Raw genomic sequence first — 18,920 nt, forward strand, 5'->3', positions numbered from 1 at the left:
GGTTTGACCTAATCTGTTTGAGGCTTTTACTGTAAGGACATTAAGACAGACTTATTTCTCCAAATTAGGAGAACAATGGTTTAAATTGGCTATAGCTCCTGTTGCTGAATTTTATGCATATGCATGTATTATACTTGCTGATTTCTTGTTCTGATATGTAAGAGGTACTGTTATTCCTCCCCTCATCATTCAGAAACAAGAACAGCAAGAATGGTGAGAAGAATAAAAAACCTTACATCTGAACACAGTGTTGAGGGGGGTTATTTGTCAATTCTTTTTTCACTGCTGCAATACATTTCCACTGCATCCAATTCCCTGTCTGCAAAAGGAAGATTATCTTCTCCTCGGAATCTGACAAGTGCAGTTAAAAAAAAAAAAGAGAGACACAGTTCTCAGAGTCAAGACTGGCGCCTCCTTTAATTTGTGCCATTAGGGAATTCCCCTGGACATTTTAACTGGGGAAAGGAAACACAGGCAGTGTTTAGGAGTCTTTACAGCGGTCTTCAAGACAATGCAGAAGAATAATCCAGAACCACTGTATGCTATAGAATAAAATTGGAAATATATTACATAATTAAAATGAATTATTCATCATAAGGATGTACAAGTGTCGCTATCAAAATAAAATCCCTTTTCATCATATAGTTCTGGTGTAACACAGTTTATAGGAACAGTGTGGGACATCAGTCTTTATTTCAAGCACTGCAATTCGATAGGAGTTATAGCCTGATCCAAAACTCAGTGAAGTTCACTGGCTTCAAAAGATTTTGGATCAGGCCCTTAATTATTTGGTGATACTTGATGAGTTTGTTGGATTTTTTTGTTGTTGATGAACTGTTAAGTTTCATTAGAGTAGGACATTATATATTTTCTCACTTTGCTTTGCTGAAGGATACAATAAATGTCAAACATGCATTTAGAAGATTCGATGGATATACACTGTCCACTAGGTTAGATATCCCCTTGGGGGCCCTTGTATGTTTTCTTCCCTTCTCACTACATGTGAAATCATAATGTTCTTCATTTCTAGCCAGAACAAGCTTGTCTGGCTACCCACGGCAGGACTAGTCTTTACTGACCAGCTACTGAAGAGTGCTGGAGGCAGCTGCAGAGGTGACCACAACACTGACCTCAGTCCTCACAGATGATTTGAAGGGGTTAAGAGACAGCCAAATGGGCTGGAAATGGAAATGGGAAGAAACAAAAGAAGACTTCTGATTAAATGTCATGTATTGTAGCCAGGGCCCAAGTATAATTTTTTCGGGCCCAGTACAAACTTGTAGCACGGGCCCCCTCCCACACACATACCCATGGGGGTTGCAGCCTGTGCCGAACCCCCCAGGGCCTCCGGGCCCCATTAAAGTGTACCCTTTCCCCTCCCTCCTTGTGGGGGCCCTGATTGTAGTCCTGATGCAATACTGTGATTAACAGAGTGCCTGCATCCCCATTGTACAATGAAGGTGTCATTAAACTGTGAATCAAACAGCTATGGATGACTCGCCCCAGAAGTAAGTTCCTTTAACTTTCACAAAACTGGAGACTGATCCTGTAAACCATTATACATGTGAATAACCTGTCTCGATTATTATGTGTTTCATGGTAGCACCTAGATCAAGAAGGGGGAATCCAAGAAGTAGTGTGGCCTAGTGAACAGAGCATTGGCCTGGACTCAGGAGTCCCGAGTTCTATTCCTGGCTCTGTTACTGGTCTGCTGGGTGACCTGGGCCAAAGTACATCACAGCTGTGTGCCTCAATTTCACCATCTATAAAAATGGGGCTAATGATAGTGATCGTACTGGTAAAGCACATTGAGTGCTACTGATGAAGAGGTAGGTATTATTACTGTTGTGCGAGGCACTGTCCAGCGGCATTTTAAAAGACAGCCCCTACTCTGAAGAGCTTACAATCTAGTTAAACTGGATAGATGAAATAGAGGCACAGAGAGGTGAGTTGACTTGCACAAGCTTGCACAACAGTTCAGAGGAAAAGCTGGGAACAGAACGCAGGTTTCCATTGGGGTGCTCTCTGCACCTTTTAAGTACTCCTCTTAACATCAGTGGGACTACTTTTGCTTTTTTTTTTTTTTAATTCCATTTTTCTATTATTAACTAGCAATAAAAATAGTAATTGATTTTTTAAGAATGTTAAAATAATATTAAGAGCTATATTTAGTGTCAGGGACCATTTTTTTGTTCTGTGTTTGTACAGCGCTTAGCACTAAGGGGTCCTTATCCACAGACAGGGCTCCTACGTGCCACAGCAATATTCACAAATCACAAATATTAAAAGGAAGACAAAACAAACATGCCAGCCATAATATATGCATTACTATCGCATCTGCAATTATTGCATACCCTCTGCTTTTGTATTAGTAGGTGTGACCCGCGCACTGCAACCACAGAAGACGGTGTGTGCAACTTGGCTGGTGTAAAACTGCTTCCTACCCTTGAAAGGGGGCGGGAATATATACTTGATCCCCCAAAACATCTGCATATTCATGTGCATTCATGGCGAGGACCATCTACCCATAATTCCATTCTGGGATGTGCTAGAGGAAATTGTGTGTGCAATAGAACCTTGCTAATTTGCACTTCACACCCTGTAATTTGCAGACAAAACCCCAATGGCCTCTTCTCACTGCGTAGCAAAGATTTAATAAAAGGGTGTTGCATTGAGGTCTACTGGTATTAAGACTTTAATGAATATTATAGGGAGCATTTTTACATACTATTAATTTTACAAACTGTACGGCAGACGATTGGCTAGTAGACCATGGAATACTCTTAAAAACGATGTAACCTAAACGAGCTTCACATTTTGTGATGTGAATTTTGATTTTCAAGAAAGCAAATTTTGGGTAATTAAGATATTTAGGTTAAAATACAATGGCTTTGGACAAGCCCCGTGTAAGGGTCAACACATTGTTGCGTTGCCTCAAGAGCATCCCAGGAACTGGGCTATGACTCAGAGAGTCACAGTCTAACCTCTCATTTCCCTCTATCCGAGGGTGGCTGGCCTACCATTACTAGCCAACCCTGGCAGAGATTTGTCCCCTCATTCATCAATGCAGCCTGGAACAACGATAGGGGTGGAGCAAGACTCTGTCTTCTCCCCACCCCTATCTCTGCATTCTCCAGCCACCTGCGCAGGATGGGGAATAGCAGCTCTGCCCCCATCACCCCCATCATGCATGTAATTGGCCCAAGATAGTAAGGAGGAGCTTACCCATTACTCACCTGCAAGGAAGCATTAGACAGGTCAGTGTCTGGCCCAGAGTAAGTAAGGTGCAATGACAGGATTAAACTCCACCCATATAGAAGAAGTCTGGAGAATTCTAAAAGACTCTATCATTAAGGGACAATACCTGAAAAAGAAGGATGCAAAAAATAAGAGGCAGTATGGCTTCTGCTGCTCAAAGATCTCAAACTAAAAGAAAACCTGTGCTGGAAAAGGCAGGAGGCCAAACACAGTTATCTGTAGTCTGCTAATGCTTTAGTAAGGGGAGCAAAAGGGGAAATAAGATACTGCTTATCGAAGTGATCAAGGTGAATAATGGGTGGGGCATCATACGCAAACTGAACACCACACATACAGATCTGCCAGTCTGCAGATGCCATTCCTCCTAGGGAGCGAAGGAAATCAGCTATTGGATTTACTGAGTCACTGACATTTATTTGTAAAATGTCATGTACAACTGGGAAGGTATGAGAGGAAGCAAGGAAATATAGTACTGATTCTCAAGTCACGAAAGAAGAGTGGATCCTGGGAATTTCCAGCCCATGACTGAGATGTTCAATGCTGCCTAAGGGATCTGAACACCCAAATCCCAGGGCAGTTTGTGAGAATTGGCCATTCTCTAGGCAGCTTTGAAAAGCTCATCACCTAACTCCAACTTCTACCCCATGTAAAATAATGTGACAGTATTCTGAGAAACAAATCTGTAAGCATATAGATCTTGATCCGACTCCTATTGACTTGGGAGTAAGATCAGGCCTTTGGAGGATAATAGCCCAAGAGACTAGATTTGGGAACTTTCCAATAAAACTTTTTGTCAGAAAATATTGATTCATCAAAACCAATAATTTTAGTCATAAAAGGGCACTCTCACCGAATCGCTGACTGGAAAAAAAATTTCAAAAAAAAGTTTTGAAATTGTCAAAACATCACGTTCCAACTTTTTAGCAACCAAAAGTTTCTTTGTCAGGCTCAAGATGACTTTTTCTTTCTACATTTTCATTGATTTCTCTTAAAAAAAAATGAAAAAATGAAATGTGAAATGTTGAATATGAAAATGTGAAAAAGTGAAATGTTTTGAAATTAGAAAGTAGGAGTCCTGGCCCTGCCCCTGCAGCAGCAGATCTTCCTTAGATGCTAGTTGCTGCTGATGGAACTAGCCATTTCTCCAATTCCATGTAAAGGGCTAACCTTTCTTGCATAGCCCTACTTCCCCCACACAGAGAAAGGCACCGTTTAGCCTTTTGACTTTTGCACTGTCTTTTGATATGATTGTATATTTTGAGACCTATTTTTAATGCAAAAGACAATGATCTGGTGTTACAAATACAGTACAAGAATTGTCTTCCAAGCCTTAAAGAGTCTACAGTTTGTTTTAACAGATAGAGGAATAAGTTGAACATTTCTTTTTTCCTTGTTAAAAAAATACTCCAACATCCGTGAAAGCTGCTACCACAGAACTGGAGCTGGATTTAAACACTGCATAATCTTTCCCAGAGACTTTTTCAAACAAAGATGTTGTGGTTTTATTTGGTTTCTGTTTAACTCTCCTGAGAGGCCTCTTCTTTAAATCCAGGCATGAAAACTACATTCTAAATCCAGCCACAGAGATTTCAGAAAAGGGGGATGCACTGAGACAGTGTTTCATTTGCAAGTCTTTTACATTTTAACAGTGTCCATTCAACAAACAGTATTATAAATACTGCTCCTTACAAGACGCTGGTTCTTTAAAAGATATGTCTTTCCAGAAATAACAAATTAAAGCAAACAGGGAGAAAAGGAAAGACTAGATCCAACTAGAAAAGCCGACAAATAGATGTGTGGATGTGGCTGAAAAGAAGAAAACAGACTCCAGTTGGTAGTCTACTTACTGTCACAGGCAGATTGCTACTAAGTCAGAATAAAGAAAACCAGCTCAAGTTTACATGTTTTCTAGTCATTTTTTAAGATGATTTTGTTCAAAGGCTAAAAAGGGAAGACAATAGAAAACACTGGGATTTTGTTGTATTTTTCTGAGAGCTTTTCCATGATAAATATATCCCAGATTCTTTTAAACCAAATATTTGTACCTAAGGGTTCTGTTTCAAATATGCAGCTCTGGGGCATCTCTCTGCTCCCACTGAGTGTAAAGTAGATTGTTTCTATGCTTGTGAAGCTACTGTGTGTGGGATTAAATAATAAATAGAATGAAGAAGCTAAAATAACTGCATTCTTATTCTTTCAAATGGATCTCAGGAATCAGAAACACCCAGGATCAATGAAAACTGATAAATACATGATGGTTAAAAAAAAAATCTATGTGAATAGGAAGTATAAACGTGTGGCAGTGCATTCTGTTCAAGACTGCCCTCAAAAAGCATTTGTCTGTGGTACTAAAATGGTTTCTGCTTTCATTACCATAGTAGCTGAGTACCTCACGATTGCTAATTTATCCATCACTCCTGTGAGGTAGGGCAATACCATTACCCCTCTTGTACAGATGGGTAATTGAGGCACAGAGATTGAGTGACTCACCCAAAGTCAGACAAGACGTCTGTGGCAGAGCAGGAAATCGAAACCAAGTCTCCCAAATCCTAGGCTACTTCCGGAGCCACTAAAACATCTTTCCTCTACTAGTGCGTCTAGGTGAAAGCATCATCTCGTACTGACCGTAGTGACACATTTGCTTAATAGGGTATGTTATGTGACAGAGCATACTACCCCTTGATAGGCTGCTGCTCTAACATTCAGTGTGCTTTTGGGCACAATTCCAGCTGTTGGGTTTGATCAGGAAAGCCCTAAGGGCCTGGATCCTGGCAATACCAATTCATTTACCCACCTGACCTCATCCACTACTTTGTATTTGATATCATGTCAAAGGAAAATTAAATATTCTGTTGCGGTTGGGTCAAACACATTCCCACCCTACGCAAGCCATCATCTTCCAATGACTCATTCAATTCCTTTTTCTTCTTCCCTACCCAAGACTTGCTAAGGAGGCCATCTCTCCTTATATGTATTAAAGTATTTAATCATGGTAATTGAATTCCCACCCCCACCACCCATGTCTTCAATTTGAGAAGAGGAGAAACTGGACTGGCAGTTCTAATGCCACAGGGGCATGAAGCAGGAGGTACTTGCCCCAGGCCAGGCACATGCTTCACAGCGGTGTTTACGGCTTCAGAAGCTGAGAGGATAAAGCCGCTCTTGAATCTCTTGTTGTCACTAAATGGCATCTAGCATTGTTTGCTCAAGCTCTTTATGACTGGGCGTGTGCCACGTGCTTTGCATACCCCCTGTGTGTGCCCCTGCTGGCATTTGCCATGTTCTGCAAAGGGATCAGCAGTGGTAAACATACAAACATGCATATGTGGAACACAGGTGTTTAATTCTGCATTTGCTAGCAAGCTAGCCAGAAGCAGACAGGCCTGCATACTCTTCCTCCAACACAGAGAGGCAAAGCCACTTAATCTTACTGCCTATGACTGACTTTGAATCATTATCAGGCCATATATACACAACATGTTCAAAGAATAGCTCTGACCATTTTAATTATAGAGCTTAATGAGTTCAAAAATATGTAATCTAATTAATATATTAGACTTCTGAACCCCCAAGTCCTTCTTATGTGTAAAAAGCAAACTCTTTGTATATGAAATTCTTTGTTCAAATCCCTTGTGTGCAAAAAATGTAAAGGTCCCTCCAGGTTGGCAGAAGGCCTGTGTAATTTGTCTCTGGTAGCTAAAACTATTGCAATTAGCAAATTCAGACTATAGGATGGAGCCAGCAAAAATGAAACATTGCCTTTTGCTGCCAACATTTGCGTCACCCTGCTGAGCTCATGTTATCAAATACCTAAAAAGAGAACCAGTCACTTGGAATGCATCAATTCTGCATTTTGCTCTCATAAAGGCTACCAAAGTGACTTATGAGCTCTGCCCTGCATCGGTTTTATGACTCTTATGTGTTTTTAGTCTGATTGCAATGGAACCACCTTGGAATTATAATGAGATTGGGGGGTGGGGTCTATGGCCCTGAAACTGCAGGGCACTTTCTGCACGGTGTGTGATCAGTAGCCTGTAATTCGAGGCAATGGAATAGAACACTGTTGAAAAAGAATATCTAAACTCACGCACTGGCCTCTGTCCTGCACTGAAATTTGCTTGCCACAGGATTTCAGCGGAAGGAGATTGTCTGGGAGCTGTCTGTGGCTCCCTGATTCTGAAGACACAGCTGCTCTGGGCCTCGTATAAGTTAGAGCAGCTGTGTCTTCAGATTTGCAGAGCTGCTCTATCTTTATGCAAGTTAGTATAGTCCTTAAGGGCTCATATGCCAGATGAGAATCAGCAAAGTAGAGCTGTGCTTTGCCCTGCCCCTGTCCTGCCCCTTTATACCCCCAATATGATCCTTCCCTTCCCCAAAACAGCTATGCCAGGGTGAGTTGAGATGTCTGACAAAGGAATTAGCTCTATTGGCTTTACCTCATCTGAGAACTACCCTCATCAGGGTAACTCTTAGCTGGTGACTTATAGCCCATTGCCAGACCTGTTGTGTCACCTGAGTAGAACAAAGAAGCTAGAATGCAGAAGAGAACCTGGTCTTAGATTTGTCTCTTCCTCTCCCTCTAGCGAATGTTTTGTTGTCGTATTTTAGTGTTATGGTAGCATCATACACTAAGAGCCTCAGTTCTTCTTTCATTGACTTCAACAGGATCAGACCATAATAGTGGAATCCTGACCTCAGTTACCCTGGAGCAATCCAAACAAAATCAGACGCACCCATGCAAAGCCACTGAAGGCAGAGCCTCTGTGCATAACTAAGGACAGAATTTGGCCTGCGCTTTTCTGTTTATCAGGTAGAACACTGGGAAGAGGAGCAATAAAATACAATTCTCTAATCCCCTCTATGAACAGCTACATTCAGCCTTCTGGGGAGCTATGGCTCTTGATGGCTTTAAATGTTTAAATGTTCAGTCACAAGTTTAGCATTTAGCCAAAGCCACGCAGTGAAAGAGGAAACCAGTCTTCATGGCTGCAGAAAGCATCTGTAGTGGTCCACACTGTCAGACTGACAAAACTTCTGTCTGCTTTGAGCGCCACAATATTTTTCATTCTAGAACTACTACAGATGTATTGCACCAGCTTATCTGGTACCCTAAAGCTTGTGGATTTATGTACTACAAAGTCTATTTATAAAACCTACAATAGTTTGAGTGCAATTTCTTCACAATAAATTTTCCTTTCAACAACCCAGGATTTTCCTTCTGCTGATTTGTCACATCCTGAGCAACTTGAGAGGAATGGAATCCTGTCAGATGTGTCCAGGAAATAGGAGGATGACAAATACCTAGCATTTGACTAAAGATATTCATAATGTGGCACAGCTTCTGTAAAGATATTCACACTCTGTACTATGATTGCACAAGAGTTTATAATGGGCTTCAGTGGAGCTAGAGAGTATATTGGCATATGCCTGATCACTGATGATTTAAATGGAAAGGCACTATACAATGGGAATACGGTCAAATGGTGTAAAACAAAGTTAGGCAAGTTAACCACGGGCACTAACATCTCTTGGTGCCTGATTTTGCAACCTCTACTCATGCATGTAATCTTTACTTACATGAGAAGTCCCAAAAACTTCAGTGGGGCTGCTAATGTGCGTTAGGTTTATTTATTTATGGGCAGCCGGCATGTGCTTGTAGACCTTAATATTTAAACAGCCCTTCTAAACATGCACAATAGTATCTGTTTCTGGATCTTTTAATTGTAAAGAATATTTGAAGTTATACTGTCACCTTAGAAAGTGAGCCTGTGAAGAGGGGAAGTGAAGGATGCAGGATGTAGAGTACTTGGAAGACAGCGTATTCTAGTGGTGGTAGCAAAGCACTGGGAGGCAGAAATAAGGAAATTTCAAAACATGCTTTTGGAGATCTCAGCCCAAATCACTATGTGTCAGATTTTAGTGTCTCTGCTCACATTGAGTGGAACTTTATTCCACAAATAGTTCAACTAAAGTCAATGGAGCTGCTTGTGGAGCTAAGTACTACTGCTGGAACATTGGTTTAAATTAAATTGTTTATACAGAACAGTTGATTCATCTCATGTACAAATAAGAAGGATCCAAGGACATTTTATCAGAGGACATTGTAGGCAGAAAAGCCAAACACTGATTGGGGGGTTGGAGTAGATGATTTCCTGAGGTCCCTTTTAACCCTAATCCTCTATGATTCACTGGAGGGGTGTCCACAGCCTCTACAAAGCTCAGCTTTTGCATCCAAATAAACATTTCTTGACATATTTGCTGAAATAGCTTGTTTCCCAGCTCCCTTGAACTCCCTTTAACATTTGATTGCCAGAGCTACAGCCAACATTGAAAGATTTTTAAGCAGGAGGCAACACTGCAAAATGATCATGATCTGAAAACACAGTGCTGCTACGCAAAGTCTTACTGTGCTTCCCCAAAGAGTTGAACAAGAAAGGAATCTCCACCAGCCTGACAGAAAACAGGATTGCTTAGGATGTATCAGATACCATGTATTTGTCACGGTTTGTATCTTTTTTCTTTTTAATTATATTCCATTCATCAACATGTGTTTACAGTAACTCTTACTTCATGGCTGTTTTATCTAGATGCAGAGGGATTTGAAGGGAAGTTTCTAGGATTAGGAGCAGGGAGGAGAAACAGAACTATGCAAGCCAGAAGGGATGCAGAGGGGGGAAAAGGACAGAGACCATGATGTACAATAGCACACAACCAGAAAGCACTGGGGCAGTACTTGCTTTCTAACCATTTAATCACAGGAACTCCATCCAGGCTTTGTTCTCTTCTATGGCTGCCCCAGAGCAGAGGCCATGCAGGTATTTTGTGGTGAGGAGCGCCTTTAATAATTAATTCTGAGTACATTTCAGTTTACTTCTGAATACGTAGCTTAAAATAATTCTTTGTAAAGCTACGAACCATAAGCCAATTTCTTTTGATGCACAGGCTCTTATCCAGACCCCAGCACTCAGCAGCAGCCACAGGGTCTTTCCTCTATTCCTTGCCTCTGTCTATTCACCTGAGCTCCTCTCAGGGTCCCCTCCCTTTCTTCCCAGCCCTCAGATAAACAGTGGCAGCTTTTCAACAGAGCAGCCTCATGAAGCTTCAGTGGTTCTTTTTTCTTTCCCTTTTTAAGTCATCTCAGTTATTGCTGCTGCTGATGTTGCCTCAGACTAGCCCACATTAGTATTTCATTATTAAACTTCAGCTCACATTCACAGCTCTATCTATAGTACTATGGTGAGGAGCACTATAGGAATGGCTATACATAATAAATTATATCAGTCTGGGATCACTCCAAATCTCCCCACCTAGTAAGTATTCACTGCACAGTAAATGCAGAACAGCTCATTTTCTTCTGAGTGGCTTAAAACTATCACCAGGATGGGTGGTTGCCACAAGGTAGGAAAAGGTTTGCAGGTACTGTAGGAGGCAGCCCAATGTATCTGAGTAGCCATTTGCTTGTATCGCGGTACCTTTCACAGTAAAAATGAAATCAAAGCAACTACTATAATTTGCCTTCCACATTCCTCCTCATTGCAGGGCTCAGGAAGTAAGAGCATCTGGAGTCACTTGGTGTTTGCATCTTTATGACAGAAATGCACAATGCAGTTTTTAATTGGGGACTGCAGCATATCCAGCATTCACCTATCATCTGGCAAGGTTCAGACGCAGCACTGGATCAGAGTCATAGAATGGAAAGAACAGAATGCAGATGTCTTTTGAATTTCAGCCCGTCCTGCTTCATTAATGTTTGCCATCCATATTTTCTTCCTGACCCTCCTCTGTGTTACAGTGCGAGCTAATGCCTTTGAGCACTGCTGACATTTTCTGTTCAGCAGTGGCTATGGATACTTTCAGCTGGTGGAAATTATGGGCTATTTTGTTTGTTACTTAATTTGCTGCACAGATGTCTATGGCAGTGTGGAAAGGAGAGTTTAGAAACTGCAGAGTTTTGAACTGATGCCCCTCGCTTCTATTTGCTGGGACTGGTGCAAACCTTTTTTTTTTTTTTTTTTATTATTATTATTTTGGTTTTGGTTCTGAAGAGACTTAGTCAAACCCTGGAGCCAAAATTCTCATCCAGATCTGCCCTTCATCTCTCTATAATGAATAAAACTTCACTTCCTGATCCAGATCCAAATTTGCTATCTCCACAGTGGGCAAAATCAAAAACCTGGAATTGGGGCATTCCCAAATCTGAAGTCAAATCAGGATCTATCCCAACATCTCCAAAGTTAGGAGTGTTTGTGGTCAGAATTCAGCTCTGCATCATTACAGAGATGGTTTCAATCTGCGAACCCAGACCTGGATCCAGGACTCAGATCCAAGGTCCTGAAGGCAGTGCTGTTTCCACTGAAGTCAATGACAGTGTTTAAATGGGAGCAGGAGCAGACCTTGGTTCAAACCAATCTTTTGTTCTCACACCTGGAATTTAAAAAAAAATCCAAAATCACAAAGCAAAGCATAGCTGAAGCCACCACATTTTGCCTGGTCTTGTAACTCTCTGAATATCTCCAGCTCAACTCACACAAAACTAGACCCACACTTGCTAGAAATTTGACCCAGGCTGACCAAATCCTTTTACTTAAATCTTGGCCTAAATTCAAGCAAAATTTGGCTCAGATTTGCTTGAAATTCAGGTTTCCCCAGCTCTGGTGCTTATTCATTTTCTGCTATAAATATGGGCAAAATTCTGCAGCCTCATCATAAAGAATGAAGCTATCACCCTACTTGGCAACCATTGTACTATACAGTGTGACTGCACTCTTTGTATGGAAAAAATGTCACATGGCAGAGGGGCTTAGTCCCCAGGGTACATAACAGATGTAACCCCCCTTTGGAGTTTGCTGCTCCTGGAATACTGGACAGAGCCCCCATGGAACTTACCCAATGGCAACAACAGCAGTGGCTCCAGGGCCCTCTCACTCCATTTCCAGCAACCTCAGAGTCTGGGGCGGGGACAGAATAGATTGGAAATTCCTGCAAAAGCCAAGAGGGAGGTTTCTGATGGAATGATTTATGCAGGCAGTTTACTGGGCCAAGGATGAGCCAGGACTGCTCAATCCTTCAGTCAGAGAGGACAGCCTGACTCAGAGACAAAGGGACGAGGGTTAGTTTTTCTTTTTCAGCTTTTGAGTTTGGAGCTGAGAGAGAAGCAGAACAGCTCAGGAAGTCTTTGATTTATTCCCCCTCCCCTCAAAGGAAGAAATTGCACTGCTGTAGAATCTAGTACGTGGTCAGACAGCTCTGTCACCCCTCCTCCCCCCCGCCAAGGCCAGTGGTCTGAGAAGAGAGATCTGACGTGCCCGACGCAGGGGTGAAAACATTGTAAGAGGGCCCCTATTGTTGTCTTCACAGCCAACATTTGTAGCACTGCTACACTCATCTCCAGACTCATCTGACTCTTTCCATCTGCCTGGGAAGATGCCAACGAGGGAGTTGGAGGTTGTGGTACGTTTGTCAATGGTGGGAGGTGGGAAAATTGTTATATTGTTAATGTTCTAATTAATCTTAGCCCTTTCCTTCCCTCTATTTCCTCATCCCACTATAGCCCCTTCAGTTACATTGTTAATTCTGAGTGTTAGCTGTGAGCCACTCCAGGAACCATGACAAGAGTGCCAAACTTAACTCAGACTGTCAGAATCTAAGGCAGACACTTCAAACCGGTGATATATTCTATCATTTGTTGGGGTTGGTCCTGCATTGAGCAGGAGGTTGGACTAGATGACCTGCTGAGGTCCCTTCCAGCCCTAATCTTCTATGATTCTATGATTAGATTTCACCAAGCAGGAACAAATGTGTACTCCTGGATCATAACATTAGGTTTACCATGGAGTCACAGACAATCCCCTTTTGCTCTCTGTCTTCTCTTTACTGCCCAGACAAATGGGACTTTATGATGAAAGGTTATTAAAACCAAAATTCACCACACATTAGGTTCTACCAACCCCGAAGAAGTGGTCACACACCACAGGTCACCAAATGCTCTGGCTGCAGCATTGATTTTGGTAAGATCCCATTTCTTTAGTAAAACTAAAACTAAGGATTTATTAGCTAAGGGATAAAAAAGAGTTATTCAAAGGTTAAAGCAGATAAAATACAATAGTTTGACCACAGTTTGTAGTCCAAATGATAACAGAGATGTTGTGATCTACCAGTCTCTTAGAGTCTCTTCATAAATTCCTCAGGGATGAATTAGATGAATCAGATGAATTAGAGATAAAGAATCATTCCCAGGATCCAGTATTTTATAGACCTTGGTCACAAGAAGACAAGCTGACAGGTACCTTCCTCCTAACATGGGCTCTGATGGGTAGCCAATGCAGACACTCTGTGGACTTCCATTCTTGCCTTGAAGTTAGCATTTTGAGTCTCTGACCTGGGGTCACTACATCAAGGACCACTTGCTTTGAAAACAACATTCTATTTCCTCAGCACACACAAGTAATCCAGTTACAATGATATGCATAATACAATTGCTGGCTAATCAATACAATAGAAATAGCTAATTGAAAGAATACAGGTACCATTCATTTGACTTTGAAGAAGTCCACACATCAAGCAAATTCTTATCTTAATGCTAACACAAGTCTCTAATCTAGGGTTAATTAATCATTAGGTATATATATACAATGCAAATCAACAAGTTACAGATACATGAAAACAATAGCACTAACATTACTTTGAACTATTCCAACAATCAAGTAAATTGGCTTGACCCCACTACAGTGTGTCTTGGCATTCTTTTGATTCCTCTCAGCATGAGTGATTTGGTACACTTAACACTTCTTTGAGGTTGAGAACTAGACCGAGTAGCTTTCAGCATCCCAGATGGGTCATTTCATGTGTCGGAGTTTGTATTAAAGTATTTTGTTGTCTGTGTACTGGGTTATACTCTTTGTTAAGAGTAGTAACATCACTCATTTTCCCAAGGGACAGCACGCCTGGTGGGCCAGGCATAGGGGATGGGGGTGGGGAGGGAGCTAGGGTGGAGGCATCAGGTTTCACAACCAAAAAAAAAACAGCCCAACAGGACCCAACCCTCTGTGAGATGAGGGGAGAAGCCACTCCAAATGACAGACTCCAGGGAGCAGATTGGAATTATACCTTGGGGAGGGGGCTACAGAGAGTTATTAGACAGGTATGATGAAGTCTACATAGGAGTTTGGTACACTGGAACCTCAGAGTTATGGATAGCAGAGTTACAAACTGACCAGTCAACCACACACCTCATTTGGAACCAGAAGAACACAATCAGGCAACTGCAGAGAAAAAAAAAAGCAAATACAGTACAGTACTGTGTTAAATGTAAGCCACTAAAAAATAAAGGGAAAGCAGCATTTTTCTTCATCATAGTGATATTTCAAAGCCGTATTAAGTTTAAAGTTCAGTTGTAAACTTTTGAAAGAACAACCATAATGTTTTGTTCAGAGTTATGAACATTTCTGAGTTACGAACAACCTCCATTCCCGAGGTATTCGTAACTCTGAGGTTCTACTGTAATTAATTAACCAATACTTTCATTCTCATTCAGAACAAATATTCTCCTCAGCTACCATTTACTCCTTCTGTAATTCCTATTGTGTTTTATAATGTATGAACACATATATTTAGCTTTCCAATGCTCTGCCATCTAACTTATATTTATGGTGAGAATATTAATCTATCAATAATGACCAGCATTTTCAAAAACAGCAACTAATTTGGCATGCTTCAATTTTTGGGTCCCCAGCTTTTCAGCGTAGGGCCCATTTTTGAGAGGCAATAAGCACTCACATCCCCCATAGACTTCTAGTTAACCAGTAGTCTCCAGTAAGTGCAGATAGGTTTTAGAGAGTGAAAATTGCTGACCTGCAAAGGAACATTTGTCACCCAGTGCCCCTGAGGCTCGATACTTACACCGGTAGGTTTCTATTATCCGCATACTAACATTCGTCAAAATACAGTTTGGGCAACTGTGCTTGGTGAAATAACGCTGTCAAGATCCTCCTCTTAAAGTAGAGATGGCAATCGGTCTGGTTCAATACTTACTTTGTTATCTGCTCATCACGACAAATGATAATCAGATTACCGTGGGTCGATTTTCTTGAGAGGTCACGCCAGGGTGTGTGACTTCCTGGTGCCAGCATGACAAGGCAGGCCCAGCATGTTCCTTTTAAATTAGGGATGTTTTCCATTGTGACTGTTTAGAGAGCCTTTTACGTTTATAATGACAATACACTCACTGTACAAAATACAAACCACGACACAGGCCATAAAGCAATAACCCAATTCTGCGAAGTGAAGACTTAAAGGAATACATTTGATACAAAGAAAGAGTCACAAAAACTTCTCTTAGAGTCCAATTTCTCCTTTTGCCAAGGCTTTCAGTGGAATGATGAGATATTTCTAGCAGAAAATGTGACATTTCTCAGGATTAAAGCGGATTAGCATCTTCACCGTAAAGTCTCACCTAGCTAGTTCATGTAGGAAAGACTGAGACATGTTATATCATGTGCCATAAATTATAAGGCTTGCAATGTTGTACTTTAAAGAGGTAAAACAGCTGAGATAAATGTTACTTCGAATGTGAGATACTTTTTCTCTGATTATAAAAAATAAAAGAATGTATCCTGAGGATTCCTTTGTAAATTAGCCAGCCCCCTCTGATATACCCACTGCTTCCCTACAGCAACACAAAGAATATGGTAACACTCATTAGAGTGCTACACAAGGGAAAAGTCTAATTGCTGGATTTACATTTTGTAGGCAATGCGTATTTATACTAATAATTCTATTTTGTGCTGCTTTACTAGTCAGAGAAGAAAAGAGCATATTCTATTATCCTTCAGGCCTCAAGCACTGAGTTGGTTCTAACAGATCCTGGAGAGATGGGCTTTCATATAATTGGCATCTAGCCCCACAACGCTCTTGATGTTCAAGCATATTTCCAGTAGTTCACAAGGAGGGCATGTGATTCCCTAAGGATCAATCTTTAATATTTCTTCTGTCTTAGGGACCATCTACTCAGCTCATCATTATTGCAAAGCTAGCCCCTTTGCTGATTGAAGTGGGACTGGAAAACTCAGCACTCCAGGCTGCAAATTTGAATCTCCAAGCTTTATTACCTATGATGATCCACTTCCAATCCATAGTTCCTAAAGGGAAATGCTCTGTCCACTGATCATGGAGGAAGACATTTTAAAAACCTTTTGGAAATTTGCACAGCACTTATCATTTGCAACAAGAGAAGCAAAAGGGTATTGGCATAATATGAATAATGGAATGATCTGTGATCATTTTCATATTGCTATCAATCAGCCTATGTATTTTGATTTTATGTTGCACCAACATCAAAAGATTCAAAGAGTCACTGAAGAATACATTTCTGGCATCACTGAAGAATACTTTCTAGTATTAATACTTTAAGTCCCTGCTGAAACCAGAAAGAGCTAAAACCTTGGAAAACTTCTTCTTTAAATGAGGCTTTGTTGAAATTCTTTCAGACCTGGAAAAAGGTTCAGATTTTGATTCAAGCTTTGGACAAAGATTTGCTTTGGTTCTTACTTTATCTAACCCAGTGCACCTAGCCTTAATATGTTCTTTTCCTTAACGACTAACAAACTGGGGAGTATCCCGACCCACCCAACTGATGAGGAATAGGGCAATGTGTAGAGCCAGATGTGGATTTTTTCAAAGATCTAAGTTGTTCAAATTCAGGGTTTGGGTTTAGGATTGCCTCTACAATTGAGCTAATAAAAAAAGTTAAAAACAAATAGATAAAGAAATACTTGTCTTAGTCTTAATTGGTTCATATACACTTACACATACATAAAAAGTAATTAATGCTCTCGTTAATAAAAGCGGAAACCCATAGTGTTAGGTCTTTATTCACATTTTCTTTTTCTAATTGAATAAACTGAGGGCAGAGATACTGTAACTGCTCTTTCTTAATTATGTTTGTTTCTCATTAACTCACAAAGCCATGCTACAGGAATCCACTCATTCAACTTTTAGCTACTCTACCCAGGACTGTGGTCCCCCAGTAGGTCAATTTAACACCTCACTCTCCCATTTAATGTTTATTTCTCTTTATATTACAAATACTTTTAGGTGCAAAGTTAAACATTCGATGGTGTAATGACAGATACCATGGTGCACATAGAATCTGACCATTAGTGGATATAGGCACCAGCCTTAAAAAATCTATTCTTTTTTACTCTGATGTGTACAGCCCATAAGGCCCTGATTCAATAAAACACAAAAGTGCAAGCTTAAATTTAAGCACAAAACATTCTTCTGAAGTCAATGGTGCTACTCTTGTGCTTAAACTTAAGCATGTGCTTAAGCATTTTGACTAGATGAGGGTCTAAAGCCACCATGCAACCAAGCATTTAAGAACATGTTTCAGTCCATCCATGTTTCAGCACAAACCTTATGTTCCTTTGATTTTAATGGGACTTAAGCATGTGCTTAAAGTCAAGTATGTGTGTAAGAGCTGTGCTGAATAATGATGATTCGCTGAATCAGAGCCTAATACATAAGCCCCACAACTGCCCATCCTCTTGTTTCAGTTCCAGTTGTCCTTTGCAATTGCAATGAACATACGTTAGCCTCAGAGCAACTAATTTATGAAAGCACCACCTAATCTGTGGGAGTTTCATACAGCTCCCAGAAAAAAAAGCAAGGCTATGTTAGTAAATCAGCGCTCTCTCATTCTTGGCTAGTGCGGGGTATTTTTTTTAAAAAGAGGGCAGATGTCCCTATGCCAAAATACAGACAAGCATGCAAATGCCACATTGCGTGATGAGTGTGCAATCGCATGATTGCATTGCACTTTTTTCTGCATGCAAGCCGAGTTTCTGAAAATAAGGCCAGTCACATGTATGCCATTGCAGAAAGCATTGGAAACAAGCCATTGCTGAACTAAAGCCTCAATACTATCAGTGGCTGTGTGACACACTCATTAGGCAGCAGATGGGAAGATTGTGCAGCAAGTAATGACTGGTTGTGTGGCTCCTAAAATACTATTCAGACAGGAAAAGAAAATCCCTCATTAGAGTATAATAGGAAATATGTTGAGACTTACGAAAGCTAAGAATAACTCATAATTTTCTCCAAGTATTTTATCGGGTGGTTTAGTTTTTAAAGCAATTGCTCTGGTATCTGGAAGAGAGAGAAAGAGAGCACAAAAGATCAATCCTTTCTTCTTGCTTCTGCCGGATTCATGTATGATAACAGCATCCTATCCAGTGCTGCATTCTTCACACCACATAGCACTCACACACAGCCTGTCAGATGTAATGATGCTCCATAAAACAACCCAAGCTAGAAACAGCCAAAGTGAGTGCCTTGGATTTTTTTGCTTGTGCAACTTGGCCGAGCTGGTACTGTTTTTTATATCCCGGCTTGAGTTCAGCTCAGATAATTCTGTGTAGACTTAATTATTTCCTCATTTGTAAAATAACTTGTTTCTCAGAGGATCTCTGATGTTAATTATCACAGTCTGTAATTGATCTGGAGCCATTACAGAGAAACCAACAGGGGGGGAAAATGTATCAGTTCCATCTTAAACTTTTCACAGGAAGTGGTTTTTTTCTAAGCTAACATTATCATAGAAGAAACATATCCATACCAGGGGAACAATTAGCATACAGTAAGCACATAGGATTCACCGTAACCCA

The 18,920-nt window shown here is 40.8% G+C and overlaps 1 long non-coding RNA gene across 1 annotated transcript; it reads right to left on the reverse strand.

Moving 5' to 3' along the window:
- Nucleotides 1–399: 399 nt before the first annotated feature.
- Nucleotides 400–12,237, reverse strand: LOC137157731 (uncharacterized). The gene is made up of 3 exons (XR_010921217.1): nt 12,145–12,237; nt 3,237–3,364; nt 400–542 (listed from the first exon to the last, which is right to left on the reverse strand). It is a non-coding gene; the product is annotated as an uncharacterized lncRNA (long non-coding RNA).
- Nucleotides 12,238–18,920: the final 6,683 nt, after the last annotated feature.

The sequence above is a fragment of the Emydura macquarii genome, unplaced genomic scaffold (assembly GCF_026122565.2).
Source record: "Emydura macquarii macquarii isolate MOO-44397 ecotype Brisbane River unplaced genomic scaffold, CSIRO-AGI_Emac_v2 contig_1551, whole genome shotgun sequence".
Taxonomy (NCBI): Eukaryota; Metazoa; Chordata; order Testudines; family Chelidae; genus Emydura; species Emydura macquarii.